Raw genomic sequence first — 19,152 nt, 5'->3', positions numbered from 1 at the left:
CTGGCTCTTCCCGTGGGACCATAGCCCCAGGTCTTTTTTTTAGTGCTAGCTGGTCAGCCACTTCCTCTCTCACCCCCTTCCTGAATCACTTACCCTGTGGGGCCCCCTAAAGCAGAGACACCCAAGCTCCATCACAGAGGGTTTCACACAGTGTGCTTTAAATGCCATCAAAACCCCAGACCAAACCAATTCCATTTGTTTCATTGTACTTGTCATCTGTTTCCCGGCCCCATGGGTTTGTGAGGACTAAACATTTCTGCGTAGAGTAGGATGGATGAGCATCCCTCTGACCGTGTTCTGGGCTGGCAGGCAAGCTATCCAGCATTCAAGACGAAGTGACACCCCCGCCACCCCATTTCATTACATGCCACCTTGTTAGACATGCACCTGAACTAGACAACTGTGGAGTGGCTTATTTCTTCCAGGGTTGAGAATGCACTGTTAGCTTGGAAGGCAAGCCCTCTGCCAGTTGGCCCCAAGCCTTATCATCTTTTTCTTGAGGCTTTTACTTCAACTAATAAATTTTCAGATAAGGTTAGAGAGTAACACTCCTGATGCTTTCTGTAGTTAAGGGCCAGTGCCTTCCTCCCACCAGTTCCACCAGCCCTGAGCCAGAAGACCAGGATTAAAAAACAGAGGTGAAACTCATAGAAGTTTTGTTATTTTTATCTCAGATGAAGGACTGAGAGCTACCTTTTAGATGAAATCGTTTTAGGATTCATTAAGAAGACTCGAGAATGAGGCACTAAGCGCTAGGATACAATCCTTTCCATGGGAAGAATATTCAGCCTTGATGCAGAGACATTCATTAGGGACAACATAGTGTGGTATCTTGTGTGCTAGAGGCTTGTACCAGGTGCTACAGGAAGGGGAGAGCTGACTGCCTGGAAGTCAGGTTAGCCCCTCAGGAGGGAACATTTGAGCTGGATCTTCAAGGATAAGGAATAATTCACCAGGCAGAAAAGTAAGGGATAAGGATCCAAGCAGAGGAAATAGAGCGATGTAAGGGAATTGGCACAGGCTTGGAAGAGAGGCCTGGTGGAGAATAAAACTGGTTAGGGTAGATTGGTGCCAGTTTAGAATTTGGATCTGACTCAGGCAGTAGGGAGCTCAACAAAATGGAGACTGACACGACCAGCCTCAATTTTAAATCGAGTTGATTCATTCAGAAACTTCATTCATTCAACATATACTGAGTGTTAATTGCTAGACTATTCCAGGAAACATGAAAGATTGCTCCCTTGGTGGGACTCGTGTTTTAGTAGGATAGGTAAGTTCATATTGTCAGGCAGCCACCATTTGCTCTTGTCAAGGTTACCAGTGACCTCCACTTCCACGATGTAGAGCTATTCCGTGACCACAAAGATCTCCCTTGTGCTACCCCTTTATCATCAGGCCCATCTCCCTCCCTCCCACCATCTCTAATCGCTAGCAACCACTAACTTGTTCTCCATATCTCATTTCAAGAGTGTTGTATTTGACCTTTGAGATTGGCTTTTTTCACTCAGCATAATGCATTTGAGGGCCATCCAAGTTGTTGTATCGATAGTTTTTTCCTTTATAGTTCTGAGTAGTAGTCCATGGTATGGATGCACCACGTTTTGTTTAACCACTCACCCACTGAAGAGCATTTAGGTTCTTTCCAGTTTGGGTGTATTACGAATAAAGGTGCTGTGAACTTTCATTTACAGGATTTTGTATGAATGTAGGTATTCATTTCTCTGGGATAAATGCCCAAGACTACAACTGCTGTGCCACATGGTAAATTCATTCTCAGTTTTAGAAGAAATCACCAAACTGCTTTCCAGAGTAGCTGTACCATTTTACATTCCTACCAGCATATGTGAGTGCAATGGTTAATTTTGTGTGTCAGCTTGACTAGGCTTTGGTGCCCAGTTGTTTGATCAAACACCAGTCTAGATGTTGCTGTGAACATATTTTTTAGATGTGATTAACATTTAAATAGTAGACTTAGAGGGGCTTCCCTGGTGGTGCAGTGGTTGAGAGTCCGCCTGCCGATGCAGGCGACACGGGTTCGTGCCCTGGTCAGGGAAGATCCCACATGCCGCGGAGCAGCTGGGCCCGTGAGCCATGGCCGCTGAGCCTGCGCGTCCGGAGCCTGTGCTCCGCAACGGGAGAAGCCACTGCAGTGAGAGGCCCGCATACCGAAAAGAAAAATAAATAAATAAATAAATAGTAGACTTAGAGTAAAGCAAATGACCTTCCGTAATGTAATGGGCCTCATCCAATCAGTCTAAGGTCTTAAGAGCAAAAACTGAGGTTTCCCAAAGAAGAAACAGTTCTTCCAGGTTGCAACATAGAAACCCTGCCTTTATTTCCCACTTGCTGGCAGATTTCAGTTATTTTTTGTATAAACTGAGGTTTATGTCAAAGTTCCTTTTTTTGCCTAAAGACGTCCAATTGCTCCAGTCCTATTTGCTGAAGAGACTGTCTTTCCTCCATTCAAGGTACACAAATGCTTGTGTACCTTTGTCGAAAACCAGTTGGCTGTACCTGTGTGGGACTACTTCTGGGTTCTCTGTTCTGTTTCATTGGTCAGTGTCCCTATTCCTGCACCAGTACAGCACAGTTTTGCTTATTCTAGCCGTCTGTGTAATAAATCGTGAAATGGGTAGTTACTCCTCCCACTGTACTATTTTATTTTACCTTTTCCCCCATTGTAACTGTTTTTAATTGTACAATTCAGTTTCATTAAATGTATTTACAATGTTGTATAGCCATCACTGCTATCTTTTTTTTTTTTTTTTTTGCGGTATGCGGGCCTCTCACTGTTGTGGCCTCTCCCGTTGCGGAGCACAGGCTTCGGACGTGCAGGCTCAGCAGCCATGGCTCACGGGCCCAGCCGCTCCGCGGCACGTGGGATCCTCCCGGACCGGGGCACGAACCTGAGTCCCCTGCATCGGCAGGCAGACTCTCAACCACTGCGCCACCAGGGAAGCCCGACTGCTATCTATTTATAAAAACTTTTTCATCACCCAAAGCAGAACTCTATAAACATTAAGCAATAATGCCTCAATGCCCCTTATCCCAGCCCCTGGTAGCCTTTGTTTTATTTTTTGTCCCTATGATTTTCCCTATTCTAGACCCTTCATATAACTGGAATCATAAAATATTGTCCTTTTGTCCCTGGTTTATTTGGCTTAGTATAATGTTTTCAGGGTTCATCTATGTTGTAGTATGTATTAGAATATCATTCCTTTTTAAAAAAATAGTCTTTTGCTTTGTTAGAGCAGCTTTAGGTTCACAGCAAAAATGAACAGAGCACAGAGGTTTCCCATACACTCCCTATTCGCACTGCACACACAGCCTCCCCCACTATCAGTATCCTGCACCGGAGTGGTACATTTGTTATAATAGATAAACCTATATCGAGACATCATTATCACCCAAAGTCCATAATTTACATTAGGGAGCACTTTTGTGATAAATGTGTGTCATATGTTTATCAAAAACCATTTTCTGGGCTTCCCTGGTGGCGCAGTGGTTGAGAGTCCACCTGCCGATGCAGGGGACGTGGGCTTGTGCCCCGGTCCGGGAAGATCCCACGTGCCGTGGAGCGGCTGGGCCCGTGAGCCGTGGCCGCTGAGCCTGTGCGTCCGGAGCCTGTGCTCCGCAACGGGAGGGGCCACAGCAGTGAGAGGCCCGCATACCGCAAAAAAAAAAAAAAAAAAAAAAACATTTTCTGTGGGCTTCCCTGGTGGCACAGTGGTTGAGAGTCCGCCTGCCGATGCAGGGGACACAGGTTCGTGCCCCAGTCTGGGAAGATCCCACATGCTGCGGAGCGGCTGGGCCCATGAGCCATGGCTGCTGAGCCTGTGCATCCGGAGCCTGTGCTCTGCAACGGGAGAGGCCACAACAGTGAGAGACCCGCGTACAGCAAAAAAAAAAAAAAAAACATATTCTGTGCCCTAAAACTCTGCCCTAAATATCATCTGTGCTCCACCTATTAATCCCTCCCTAACCCCTGGCAACCAGTGATCCTTGTACTATCGCCATAGTTGTGCCTTTTCTAGAATGTCATGTAGTTGGAATCATACAGTATGTAACTTTTTAAGATTGGCTACTTTCACTTAAATATGCATTTAAGGTTCCTCCCTGTCTTTTCATGGCCTGATAGTTCATTTCTTTTTTTTAAATTAATTAATTTATTTATTTTTGGCTGCATTGGGTCTTTGTTGCTGTGCGCAGGCTTTCTCTAGTTGCGGCGAGCAGGGGCTACTCTTCATTGTGTTGCGTGGGCTTCTCATTGCAGTGGCTTCTTTTGTTGCAGAGCACGGGCTCTAGGCGTGCGGGCTTCAGTAGTTGTGGCACGTGGGCTCAGTAGTTGTGGCTTGCGGGCTCTAGAGCGCAGGCTCAGTAGTTGTGGTGCATGGGCTTAGTTGCTCCGCGGCATGTGGGATCTTCCTGGACCAGGGCTCGAACCCGTGTCCCCTGCATTGGCAGGCGGATTCTCAACCACTGAGCCACCAGGGAAGTCCTAGCTCATTTCTTTTTAATGCTGAAAAATATTTCATTGACCTGATGTACCACAGTTTATTTATCCACTCACCTACTGAAGGACATCTTGGTTGATTCCAGGTTTTAGCAGTTATGAATAAAGTTGCTATAAACATTTATGTGCAGATTTTTATGTGGACATACATTTTTAACTCCTTTGGGAAAATCCCAGGGAGTGTGATTGCTGGATTATATGATAAGAATATGTTGAGTTTTGTCAGAAGGTGCCAAACTGTCTTCCAAAGTGGCTTTACCATTTTACATTCCCACCAGCGATGAATGAGAGTTTCTGTTGCTCCACATCCTTGCCAGCATTTGGTGTTGTCAGTGCTCTGGATTTTAGCCATTCTAGTAGATGTGTATTTTTACCTCATTGTTTTAATTTGCGTTTCCCTGTTGACGTGGTGTGGAGTATCTTAATATGCTTATTTAATATGCTTAGTTGTCATCTGTGTATCTTCTTTGGTGAGATTTCTGTTAGTCTTTTGCCCATTTTTAAATTCAGCTGTTTTCTTATTGTTGGATTTTAAGAATTTTTTGCATATTTTGAATAACAGTCCTTTATCAGACATGTGTTTTACAAATATTTTCTTCCAATCTGTGGCTTCTTTCTTGATTTCATTCTTTTTAGGGCTCAGTGATAATCTGTTGTATGTATATACCATGTTTTGTTTATCCGTTCATCTATTGATGGGCACTTGGGTTGTTTCCATCTTTTGGCTACTGTGAATAATGATGCTATGAACATGGGTGTACAAATACCTCTTTGAGACTCTGCTTTCAGTTCTTTTGGATACATACCTAGGAGTGGAATTGCTGTGTCATATTGTTCTGTGTTTAACTTTTTGAGAAACCACCAAACTGCTTTCCACAGTGGCTACACCATTTTGCATCTCACCAGCAGTGCACAAGGGTTCCAGTATCGCCACATCTTCACCAACACTTGTTATTTTCTGTTTGTTTTTTTTTTCTTTGTTAATAGCTATCCTCGTGAGTGTGGTGTGAAGTGGTGTCTCATTGTGGTTTTGATTTATATTTCCCAGATGATTAATGATGTTAAACATCTTTTCATGTGCTTATTGGCCATTTGCACTTAATTTTTGTTAAAAATTGTTTTAGCTGTTTTCGTTCCTTTGCCTTTCCATATAAATTTGAGAATAATCTTTATATCTATAAAAATAATCTTGCTGGAATTTTGATAGGAATTGCATTAAATCTGTACACCAGTTTGGGGAGAATTGACGTCTTTATTGCATTGAGTCTTGTCATCCTTGGACACAGTATGTCTCTCCATTTATTTAGATCTTTGATGTCTTTCATCAGCATTTGTAGCATGTAAGTCCTCTAAATCAGCTTGTTGGATTTACACTGAAGTATTTACTTTTTTGAACAATTATATAATTATATTTCAAATTCTGATTTACACACGTTAATGGGTAGTATGTGGAAATACAGTTGATTTTCTATGTCAGTATTGTGTCCTGTAGCCTTATGTACTGTGACCTTGCTGAACTCACTCATTAGTTCTAGGTTAGTTCTGTGTGGGGTTTGGTGTTTCTGTGTGGGGTGGGAGTTGGTAGATTGCTTTGGATTTTGGACATAAACTGTCGTGTCATTAGCAAATAGGGATAGTATTATTTCTTATTTTCTAATGTGTATTCCTTTTATTTCATTTTGTTACCTTACTGCACTGGCTGGAACTTCCAGAACTGTGTTAAATAGCAGTGGTAGGAGTAGACATCCTTGCCTTTTTCTTCATTTTAGGGGAGAGCATTCAGTCTTTTACCAGTAAGTATGAAGTTAGCTAAAGTTTTTTTGTAGACATTCTTTATCAAGTTGAGGAAATTACCGTCTACTCCTAGTGTTTATCATGAATAGGTGTTGAATTTTGTAATATGCTTTTTCTACGTTGATTGAGAGGATCATGTGACTTCTTTTTCTTTTAACTTGTTAGTATGGTGGGTTATATTGATTGAGTTTTGAATATTGAACCTGCCTTGGATCCCTGAAATAAACTGTACTTGGTCACAGTATATAGTTCTTTTCATATATTGCTGAATTCTATTTGCTAATATTTTGTTAAGGGTTTCTGCATCTATATTCATGAGGGATATTGGTCTGTAGTTTTCTCTTTTTTTTGTACGATCTTTGTCTAGTTTGGGTATTAGGCTAATACTGGCTTCATAAAATAAATTTGAGTTGTCCCCTCCTCTTCTATTTTCTGGAAGAGATTGTTTAGAATTGGTATTAGTTCTTTTTTAAATGTTTGGTGGAATTCTCTAGTGAAACCACCTGAGCCTGGAGACCTTCTTTTCAGGGGTTTTAAAATTACAAAATCGATTTCTTTATTAGCTATAGGGCTATTAAAATGATCAGGGTCTCATTTTGGAGGGGGAAAGGGAGGGGGAGTGTGAGCTAGGAGTAACATTTCTTCAGAGTCTACTGTTCACACTTACAGAGGAGGACACTAAGTAGCCCTAGCTCCTGTCCATCTGACCTCAGGCAGGTCACATACCCCAGTTATGATGGGGATTCAGATGCTGGGTTTGGCTATCCCTATCCAACGTTACGATATTTTTCTCAGAAGATAAACTGCTAGGAATTCGAAAAATGAGTCATCCATGCAACAGGTATCTGTTGCCCATTTCTGCATCCCCCGCAGTGTTCCCAGTCAATAAAACACTGTGTTTGCTTTATGCCTATGATGCCTGTAGCGGATGCTGTCACCCTGGTGTTTTCACACATGGGATCCTTTAAGACCTAACTGTTGAGCAGAGTGGGGGCCTTGAGGCACCACCAGGGTGCAATCAGAGCCGAAACCACTTTTAGTTAGAGCCCATCTATTAAGATCAGGAAGGAAGGTCCCCCTTTCCTGCATTTCCCCAGGGCTTTCTCCAGACCACAGTGCTCAGAGCTCTGGCTCTTAATGGCAGAACTAGCCTCAGTAGTCTAGACCAATCATTTATTGGCTTATGTAATCAAACAGGAGAAAAGATAGGGTTGATGATGGGCCTGGGGGACTGAAATGCTGCTAAGACTCGTCCCTTCTGTGGTCAGCATCCTTCTCCCACTGCAGACTGCTTCATCACACACGGAAGGGGATGGAGCACCTGATAGCTCCTTGGTACCTGGAGGGATTGTCCCTCTTCCTTCTTCCTTATTTGAAAAATCCTGAGGAAGGGTCTAATTGGTAGGGCTTAGGTCATATTTTGTATAGTGTGGTGGGAATGAAGATAGAAGACATTCCCAGAAGAAGGTAAGGCACACTGAATACAGCTGACATGAGGTAGAGTCCATAGCTAGTCATGTTTGTTTGGAAGGTTTTTAGTGGCATGTATTGAAGCTACAAGTGTTTCTGTTAACCTTCAAGTAACCTAAAACTGTTAATAGATCATCATCATCGTACTATTATAGATCATTCATGATTAATATATTATTATAGCAGTATTAATACATAATTAATAGCTAAATTTATACTACATAGCTATATAGAGATCATATGATGTCTAGTTGATAGTAAATAATAATAATAGATTGTTGTACTAGCCCTCAAGTGTTGTGGTTATTTGAAGATTTACTGTACCTACTTATATATGTAAGAAGATTTTGAAGGAAATGAGTAGAAAAATCACAGTGCCTCCTTCTCAGTCTTCCATATCCTTTTGTAAACTTAACTGAAAGAACCTGCAGTCCATTTTGACTATAACTTTTAGTGAAACTGCCTTTTTGTCTACAGGGTTAATTTATTTTCACAGGGAATTGTTGATTTTCTGGGCAGCTATTAAGGATAGAGTTGGTATTTTAATTTCAATAAATATTTACTGAACTGTTTAGGGGATGTACAAGACCCTTATTACCTCAAAGAGTTTGAAGTCCACTGGAGTAGGTAAGAACAGAAAAGTACAATTCTTTTTTTTTTTTTTTTGCGTTACGCGGGCCTCTCACTGCTATGGCCTCTCCCGTTGCGGAGCACAGGCTCCGGACGCGCAGGCTCAGTGGCCATGGCTCATGGGCCTATGTGGGATCTTCCCGGACCAGGACACGAACCCGTGTCCCCTGCATCGGCAGGCGGACTCTCAACCACTGTGCCACCAGGGAAGCCCAGAAAAGTGCAATTCTTGAGACTGAGGCTTCCCATCTCTAACATGGAGTAGCCTTACTTGTCTCACGTGTAAGATTTTGGTTGCCGTGGAGAGGTGGGCTGAGCTGGCTTTGTGCTGGGTGGTCGCTGAATAACGTGGAGGATAGGTTGATACCTGAGGTTGGAAGGCAGATGCTTCAAGGCATCTCCACGCAGTCCATCTCCTATGTATCTGATGGACAAGGCTGCATTATTTGCTGAGGCTAATTAGCATTGAAACTCCATGGGGGTGGGGGGTTGGAGAAAGAATAATTGTATAACTATGATTAAGAAACTGAAGTTTTAGGGACTTCCCTGGTGGTCCAGTGGTAAAGAATCCGCCTTCCAATGCAGGGGACCTCGGGTTCGATCCCTGGTCGGGGAACTAAGATCCCACATGCCCTGTGCACCACAACTGAGCTCTCACGCTGCAACGAGAGAGAGAAAACCCGCAGGCCACAACTAGAGAGAAGCCCACGTGCTGCAACGAAGAGACCACGTGCCGCAACAAAAGATCCTGCATGCCTCAACCAAGATCCCTCATGTTGCAACTAAGACCCGATGCAGCCAAAAAAATAAAGAAAATAAATAATAATTTTTTTTAAAAAAAGAAAGAAACTGAAGTTTTTAAAACAAGGCATTTGGGGCTTCCCTGGTGGCGCAGTGGTTGAGAGTCCGCCTGCCGATGCAGAGGATGCGGGTTCGTGCCCCGGTCTGGGAAGATCCCACGTGCCGCAGAGCGGTTAGGCCCGTGAGCCATGGCAGCTGAGCCTGCGCTCCACGGCAGGAGAGGCCACAACAGTGAGAGGCCTGTGTACTGCAAAAACAAACAAACAAACAAACAAAAAAATAACAAGGCATTTGGTGGTTACAGGCTATTCATGACTCCAGAGTGAATGCCTTAGCTCACTTCCTTTTGAAGAGGAGCAAGCGTTGTATAAGACACTTTATCTCAGTGTTGGATTCCACAAAGTGCAGACAGATCATACTGGTTTGGCAGGGGAGTCTGTGAATACCAGCAGAAAATCAGGTGTGACGTGGGTGGAGAATGGGGGGGCGGTCTTAGATAAGTGATCAGCATCTTCTTCTTTCTAGAGAATGTGTTCACATCCCTGTTCATAATATTTCTTCCTGTGACTCTAGAGCAGTGGTCAGCAAACTTTTTCTATAAAGAAGCAGATAGTAAATATTTTTGGCTTTGCAAGCCGTTGGTCACTATCACACCTACTCAGTTTTGCCATTGTATGGGCATGTCTGTGTTCCAATTAAACTTTATATATGGACACTGAAATTTGGATTTTATACAATTTTCACATGTCATGAAATATTAGGGTTGATTTTTTTCAACCATTTAAAAATGTAAAAACTACACTTAGGGGCTTCCCTGGTGGCGCAGTGGTTGAAAGTCTGCCTGCCGATGCAGGGGACACGGGTTTGTGCCCCGGTCTGGGAAGATCCCACATGCCGCGGAGCGGCTGGGCCCGTGAGCCATGGCTGCTGAGCCTGTGCGTCCGGAGCCTGTGCTCCGCAAAGAGAGAGGCCACAACAGTGAGAGGCCCACATACCGCAAAAACAAAAAACAAACAAAAAAAAACTACACTTAGCTCATGAGAAAAAACCAAGAGGCAGGAAGGCCAAATTTTGGCCCATAACCATGGTTTGCCAAACCGTTCTCTAAAGGTCTTAAAAATAAATTCTATAAAGTTCTCAATTTAAGGACATTTTATTTATTTAACAAGCACTTATTTAGCACTTAATATGTGCTACACACTGTTTTAAATGCCATGCATTAAATGCTAATTTAATCTTCACAATAACCCAATGAGGGAGGTACTGTTTACCCCATTTTTGCAGATTTCGTGAATTGAGGCACAGTGAAGCTAAGTAACTAGTCCAGAGTTACACTGCTAGTAAATGGCAAAACCTAGATTTGAACCCAGGTAATTTAGTTCCAGAGTATGTTCTTATCTACCATGATATACTGTCTCTCTTAATTATTGACTTTCTAGCCCAAAGGAATTTTAGAGATTAACCCATCGCTACTCATTCTTACAGGCTCATTCTTACACACAAGATTCATAGCCTTTATGATTCAAATGTGTGCCTTAGTAAAATTATGGATTACTATTTATGCACTTTCAGCATTTCTTGTGACTGCCTAAACGCTTAGTCTTAAACCCCACTGATCCCAAGGGTATTCTGTCTGCACAGGCAGGGCACTTAACTGTTCACTTATTGTTTAATTTATGTTCATTGTGGGCTCCTTGAAGGTAGGAGCAATAGTATCAAAATGTTTTCCATCAAAGAGAAATCAATTCTGGGTGTATCTTTTGCTTTCTTTGGGAACACCTGTCTCAGATTACTTCCAACTCAGATTTTGTCCTGCTGCTTTTCCTGCTTGAATAAGCAACTGGTTGAATCTTGCGCCTCACCTGCCTGTGATAGGGAACAGAATTTGTGGTGTCACGCTACACTATCCCTGTTGATCCAAAGATACCACCAGGGCAGGGTCAGGAATGGAAGATTTCCCAGTCTTTCCAAGGAAGAAAATGGGAGGGGGGTGTGTGTGTGTGTGTGTGTGTGTGTGTGTGTGTGTGTGTGTGTGTGTGTGTGTGTGTGTGTGTGTGTGTGTGTGTGTGTGTGTGTGTGTGTGTGTGTGTGTGTGTGTGTGTGTGTGTGTGTGTGTGTGTGTGTGTGTGTGTGTGTGTGTGTGTGTGTGTGTGTGTGTGTGTGTGTGTGTGTGTGTGTGTGTTAAACCAAGTCAAAACTTAGGTAGACATGAGGTGCTCAGGATTTCTGGTTCCTTTTGCTCAGTCAAGGTCTCAGACACTACTAACTAGAAGGGACCTCTGAGAACCTCTGGTGCAGGGGTTCCTGTGCTACAGGGATTCTGCAGAGTTATTGCAGGGGGCCCTCAAATCTATATGTGCACCAATCTGTGGGCCAGATAAATTATATCGTTTAGGTGTGGTACAGTTATTTTTCAAATGCATGTAGATTCCATCATGATTAAAAAGAAAGCTTTACTGAATTCGTGATAGGCTACTGTTATTAACACAGCTACTACCTTTTGAGAACCCTGATCCAGTTAAAGCCCTTTATTTACAGATGAAGAAACTGAGGCTCAGGGATAAAGGGAAGAGATTTGCCTGGGTCATACAGAAAAGGAACAGCTGGCCTTGAAATCGGTGCAGTTTATATGTATCATGTGGCTTGTGCTCTCCGTCTCCTCTGGCATGGGCACAGGTAGAGACTGGCAAGTATTTTGACCTTTGACCCCATGCTGAACTTTCTAATAATGCCTAATAGAGTGGTTGATTGTGATGTTTTTTCCAGTATTTTTGGTGCTGCTTTTAAGAAGTTTTTTTAAACGAGTATATTCCTTGCTGTGCGCATATAAGTAATAATCCTATATTCCAACCTGGAAACCTGAGGTATGGTAAAATTAGGCAGCTTGCTTGTATCTATAGTAGAGCTGGCCCTAAAACTCAGAGATTTAATCTCTCTACCAGGGTTCTATTAATCAGACGGAACTTGAGAGGATTTCAGTTATTTATATCTTGGTCTTTCATGGCCGTTGCTCTCAGCTGGGTGCAACAAAAAACTTTTAAATCTCTGTTAAGTGCCTGATGCTGAGCTGGGTGTTTTCACATGTATTGTATATAACTTAATTTAACGTGAACAAAGTGGCAATGCTGAGGCCCCTCTCAGAACAAGCTAAATAGCACTCTGCTCCAAAGCCCATCCATCCAGGTATTTATTTATTTATCTGTTCACCATTATGGAGCACCTCTGTTGTTTGCAAAAGTGCCCTTGAATTATTCCCATTGGTGGCCAGGCTAGGACAAATCAGCACAGATCCATCCCTCCAAACAAGACCCAGGATTGACAGCAACATCAGCTTGGTCTGCACAGGACAATACTTTTTTCCCATTGGAGCTTCAGGAATTTGGAGTGACCCTGGTCATTTGGTCAAATGATGTTCATATCAACCATTCTTAAATTAGATCTTCTCAAATACACTTGAGAAGTCAGATGAATAGGAATGGTCTCACTTTTTTAGTTGGGAAGCCAAACTTGGAGGGGACGCGTCTGAGGTAACATAACTGGTGAGGGCCTTCTAACTCCAATGTTGATGCTACACCACCTGTCTGGTGCACCACCACTGCTCAGGAAAAGGCTCTGTGTCCACTCTTTGTAGAAGCTAAGTGGCAAGAATGCTCAGTCTTTGCTGCAGTTTTAGTGGAAGTGGTTTGGGCTTTCCCGTTTGAATTGATTTTTTTTTTCTTAGAAGCAAATTTCGCAGAATTGTATATACCTAGGAAGTCTTGTGATTGCCCCTAATTTGCTCCACAGATGCTGGTCATTGCAAATCATCCCACAGTGGTTAAGTGGCTGGCGCTGATACACACGTAGTAAGTGGTCCTTTGAGCACGGGCACTAGAGGTGTGTTGTGTACCTAATACCTTGATCCCACCTGGGTAACTTCCACATGTGTGTTCATGAGTTTAGCTCTTTCAGTTCAGAGTGTTTCATGACACCATAGATTCATTTCTTTCCTTCCCTCCTATCTTGGACTTTGAACCTGGGTCTTCCCAATACTTTACTATCTGATTCCATTTAATTCACTAATATTTAATTAAATTCATTTAATTTACTGTCTGATTCAATTGCATTGCTAATACTTTATGATTATAATAAATATTGTTTTATTAATATTTATAATATTGTTTATTTAAAGGTAGGTATAGCAAAATGTGATTAAAGGTAGAGATATATGCCAGATAGCCTTAACTTTTCTGACCAATCAATTATATGTTGCTTATTGATTATTTTTTCCTAACTTCTGTAGCAGCAGTTCACATTTCTTTGCCACCTTAGGGATGGAAAAGGGAGGAGATTTGCAGTAACAGTGTGTAATTGAAGATCAGTGGAGAAAGTAGCCTTTGCATGGGCCTGTGTAATTAAAGATGTTAAAATAGGGAACACACTGTCCTCCTGTATAAGCTGTAGTTTACAATATTAGATTTATCATTTGGATTTCCCATTTGCTTTGTCCCTTTTTTTTTTTTAGGGAACTTTTTATTTTGAGATAATTGTAGATTCACATGCAGTTAAGAAATATTAACAGTGAGATTCCCGTGTACCCTTTGCCCAGTTTCCCTCAGTGGTAATATCTTGCAAAATTATAGTACAGCATTACAAGCAGAATATTGACATTGACACAATCAGCTACTCTTATTCAGATTTGCCCAGTTTTACTTTCATTCACCTGTGTGTATTTAATTCTATATACTTTTATTATGTGTGTTAGTTTATTTTTTAATTCTAAAAATTTCCCAGTTGGCTGAGAACTTGAGCTGGGAGGGGTGTGTTATTTACTGGATCCCTCTCAAACTCCACCAGTAAACAACTCGAGTATAATTTTCTTTCACATAATAGCTACTTAACTGGGGCAAGTTAATTCTAAATCTCGGTTTCCTCATCTATAAAATGGAATTCACAGTAGCTACTTAATGCAGAGGGTTGCTGTGAGGACTAAAATGAGAAAATATGTGTAATGGGTACTTAGCAAAAGGAACTTCATAAATGAATGATCATCTCATTTTTTTTTTTTTTTAACTAAGAGTACAGTGAGAGTATTTGGGGTTTTTTTAAGCTTTTCACCATAGTGTATTATCCTAGGATTGTAGAACTGGAAGGTCCCTTAATAGTTTTAGAATCAGTGAAGGACTTCCCTAAACGTTCTTAGGTAATAAGCTGTTATTCTTTGTGATAAACTAAAATGTGCCTCCTTGTAACTTGCAGATCTGCCCTCATCCATGTGATAGCCCTTCTAGTCTTTGAGGACAGCTATAGTCATCCCTAAATTACCTGTCCTTTAGCCATTCCTCGTAAGATGTAGCTTCCAGACCCTTTTCCATCTTGGTCTCCCTCTTCTAGATAAAGACAAATTAGTTGTTCCCCTTAACTGAACACAGAATTCAGATGTAATCTGCCTAGCATATCCCAAGATAGGCCTGTCTTCTCTTTAGCTGAGCTTTTTTGGGAAATCAGGTCACCTAGTTCGTGCACATACAGCTTGTTCTTTTGTCTTCTGTTTACTTTGTAGATGGAAAATAAATGCATAGCAGTGTAACACAGCAAACTGAATGCACATTTTGCCCTCATTTCCTCCTGTAATCCCATTAGAATGATAGTAAGAGGGAAAAGAGAGATCAGCAAATGAGAGGTCAACGGAATGTTGAAGCCAGGAAGCAAGTGTGATGAACTTAGTGGGCCAGAGGAACTGAAGGTGCCTGCTTTGGCAGGGAGAGGTGGCGGGGAACTAACAAAGAGGATTTGTAATGCAGAACCCTGGAATAGCTCCAGAATCAGAGAAACCAAATATTGAAAACAGGAAGATTAGTTGAAAGTCTATGTGAAAAGCAGTTAGATGCCTACAGCCCCTCCTCTACTCTCTCAGGAGACAGATATTTTAGTCTTAGATATTGAACCAGAGGCACACCAAGCACAGAAGATGAGATGGAATATGGAGCAAAACTGAAAATAGGGGCTTTAAGACAAAGTTCTATATAGTGATTAATAGGACCATTCCCCTTTCTCACAGTTTTCAGAATATCTGCAGGCAGGTGCTCTCATGCAAGAGACTGAAAGATCCTTCTCTGATAAATTTAATCCCAGAGAAAAAGTCTTAACGATACTATCTACTTTTGGGGATCCTCAATAAAATGGCAGATTCTTCTTGCCTGATCACCCTAATGTGAAGCGCACAAGTTGGCAAGCTTAGCTCCCATACACAGAGCTTTCAAACAGCTTCTAAAAGTATGAGCAGATAGCCAAGTGTCATGAGACATTTAAAGAACATAAAAGACAGAGTCCAGGAGACTTCCCTGGCGGTCCAGTGGTTAAGACTCTGCACTTCCAATGCAGAGGGTGTGGGTTCCATCCCTGTTTGGGGAACTGGGATCCCACATGCCGCATGGCCAAAAAATAAAATAAAATAAAAAGTACTGTTCTGAAACTCTAAATGGTTCCTTAGGGGGAAAAAAAAAGAGTCCAAATCAAATGGAGGTGAAAAGAACTCAGGAAACAGTAAAATCAGGGAGGAGAAGAAGGAAAGATTTTAACTATAATATCTTGAGAGAGATTAGAGAAAATATTGCATGCATAAAAGATGAACTAGATTCTTTAAAAAAAAAAAAAAAAAAAAGAACCTCCAGAAAACAAGACCTCTTAGAAATTAAAAATATGATGACTTCCTTGGCAGTCCAGTGGTAAGACTCTGTGCTCCCAATGTTGGGGGCACAGGTTCGACCCCTGGTTGAGGAACTAGGATCCCGCATGCCACATGTCATGCCACCCCCCCAAAAAAGGAATTAAAAATATGATAGCAAGTATGAAAAATACAACACAGAAATATTGAAAGGTAAAGTTAAAGACGATTCCCAGAAGATAGACCAAATGAAAGAGATGGAAAATTGGGGAGAACAGATAAAATAAATTATAGAGGATCATTCCAAGAGTTCTAACACCTGACTAATGGAAATTTGAGAAGAAATAAACAATAGAGAGGGGGAAATTATCAAAGAAATGGTATGAAAAGATGTTTTCAGAACTAAAATCATATCTATATATTGATACAGCACAGTGAATGAAAGAAAACCAACTCCAAGTTACAGCCCTGTGAAATTGCAGATCTCTGAGGATAAAGAGAAAGTCCCAAAGCCTCTAGAGAGAATAGTCATATAATGTTAGTATTCAAAATGGCATTAGCTTGCTCAAAAGCCACAAACTAGGGCTTCCCTGGTGGCGCAGTGGTTGAGAGTCCGCCTGCCGATGCAGGGGACACGGGTTCGTGCCCTGGTCGGGGAAGATCCCACATGCCGCGGAGCGGCTGGGCCCGTGAGCCATGGCCGCTGAGCCTGCGCGTCCGGAGCCTGTGCTCCGCAACAGGTGAGGCCACAACAGTGAGAGGGCCTCATACCGCAAAAAAAAAAAAAATTCTGACACAGGTGAATTCCCTGGCGGTACAGTGGTTAGGACTCCTTGCTTTCACTGCCGAGGGCGTGGGTTCGATTCCTGGTTGGGGAACTAAGATCCCACAAGCCACATGGCATGGCAAAAAACCAAAAAATTCTGACAGAAAAAAATATTCTCAACTTAGAATTTTATAGCCAGCTAAACTGTCACTCAAGTTTAAGGATAATAAAGACATTTTCAGACATTTTGTGCATATGCCCTCTGATATTGTGATATAATAAGAAATGTGTTTTTGGTCTTTGTCCCTGGTTCCTGGCACAGACCTCCTAAAATCATTATAACTTCCTGAGTAGTAAGGGTAATAAGAGCATCTTTTGTTGTAATATTTGCCCTTTGTTCTCAGTTCCTGACACAAGAGCTTCTAAAACCCTTGGAATTTTCTGAGTGATAGGGGTAAGAGGAGAAGTCAGCTAAGTTTACACTAATGAGGTAACTCTTTGTGGGCCCCTAGATAGCTTCAGGTTGGGGGCTCATTGCCAGAAGAACCACCCATGTAATCAGAGGGTTGGAACTTTCAGCACCACCTCTCTGCCTCTGGGGAGGGGAGAGGGGCTGGAGATTGAGTTAATCACCAATGAGTTAATCAGTCATGCCTACAGAAAAATCCCATTCTAGAAAATTATCAAACCTGAAGAGGAGGTTTTGGGGACACCGCCCACACCCTGACCTTATAGCTGATGGGTCAGAAGTATGAGTGGCCCAGTTAGCATCTGAAGCAGGGGCAGTCTGGTGGGACTGAGTCCTTAACCTGTGGGGTCTGCACTAACTCTAGGTAGTTAGTGTCAGATTTGAATTAAATTGTAGGATACCAATTGGTATCTGGAAAGTTGGAGAATTGGTTGGTGTGAGAACAAACCCACACATATCGTGAAAGAAGCGCTGTGAGTTAAAAACAGTTTATAGTACACCCTTTCTTAGGAAGCTCTGCTAGAAGACACTTTTCACCAGAACAAGGGAATAATAAAGAAGAGGACTAAATGGGATCCAGGAAACAGGAGTTCCAGTATAGGCAAGGGGAAAGGAATTCCCAGAAAGACAGAGTTCCAGTATGGATGTCACAAGAACAAACTGATAGGGTACCTGATGGAACATATTAAAGGGAGTTTTACACTTTATTATTCTCTTCAGGGAAAACAGAAATGATACCAACAAAGAAATGTAATCATAGTATACATCCTGGCTTGTCTACAAATAGTATTCACATAGATCTAATAATGCAATTCTTAATGTTAATTTGACCAAAATTTGGCATAATTCTATGGGAAAATGGAGATAGTATGTGAAGTAGTATGGAGTAGTATGTGAAGAGAGCATGTCAGAGCAAAATCCTAATCTTCCATCATAAGAATTAAATACGTAACATAATAGTTATATTTTGCCACATAACAAATTACCCCAAAATGTAGTGACTTAAAATAACAGATATTTATTATCTCACAGTTTCTGTGGGTCAGAAATTGAGAAGCAGGATTAGAGAAGCTCTCATGAGGTTACAGTCCAGGTGTCACCTTGGGCTGCAGTCATCTGGGCCTCTCAGGATATGTTGTTATCTGGCTTCCCTGAGAGCATGTGACCCAGGAGAGACAATTAGAGGAATTTGCAGTGTGTTTTATGACCTAGCCTTAACGTGACATACCATCATCACTTCTGCTACGTTCCATCAGTCACACAGACCAACCCTGAGACACTGTGGGAGGGACCTGCACAACATGAATACCAGAAGGCAGGGATGAGTTGGGAGCTATTTGGAGGCTGACTACCACAAGTAATAACTAAAAGTGAAAATTCAAGAAATAATATTAGAGGCATATTACTTAGAAAGATAGAGATAAATACCAGAAGAAAGTGGCTGCCCTGGGAACAGAAATCAGGGAAACAGAAACTTCTGGTTTTCATTATAAGCCTTGTAGAACAACTTTAAGAAATATTTGCATTTATTACTGTGATTTTTTTTTTAATTATGAAAAACCCTCAAAGCATGCAGCCATTTAATGTCCCCAACACTGGTAGTAGAACAACACATGGATTATATGAGGAACTCCTAGAATCTGAATCTAGTAAGGATCCTTTGGTATTTGGATGGTTGTGTGCTTGATCTTGAAGGACAGTTTACAGATAATAAACCTAAAGTTCAGTGAAAAAGAGGACATAGTGACAGAACCTGAGCTAGAATCCTTGAATAAATATGACACAAAGAGATGAGCATCAGATAGTGAGATGGCTCTGGCATTTCACTAATGTGGAACTTAGGTGAAGGGGAAGGAAAAAAAGACTGTTTGCTCTTTCTGAGGAGTAGAAAATGCTGAAGTGGAAATGTTTATGTGTCTTGGAGCTATAAATGGCAAAGTTAAAGGGAGTATCCTTTTGGCAGATAGTTGGAAAGCACTTTACGGAACTCCCCAGGCTAAGGATGTGTTCCTGAGCGTTTGATACAAGTTAGAGAGAGAGTCTGCCTCTGTCCACATGAGCCC

The 19,152-nt window shown here is 41.8% G+C and overlaps 1 protein-coding gene across 2 annotated transcripts in view; it reads left to right on the top strand.

Moving 5' to 3' along the window:
• The window catches only part of KLHL18 (kelch like family member 18), a gene marked incomplete at both ends in the record, with an annotated part of 51,934 nt that overhangs the window by 11,727 nt on the left and 21,055 nt on the right, over nucleotides 1-19,152 (top strand). The window lies entirely within an intron of this gene.

This window comes from Hyperoodon ampullatus (assembly GCF_949752795.1).
Source record: "Hyperoodon ampullatus genome assembly, chromosome: 10".
Taxonomy (NCBI): Eukaryota; Metazoa; Chordata; class Mammalia; order Artiodactyla; family Ziphiidae; genus Hyperoodon; species Hyperoodon ampullatus.
The sequence above is the reverse complement of the archived record's forward strand: the minus strand, read 5'-3'. Positions and strand labels throughout refer to the sequence as shown.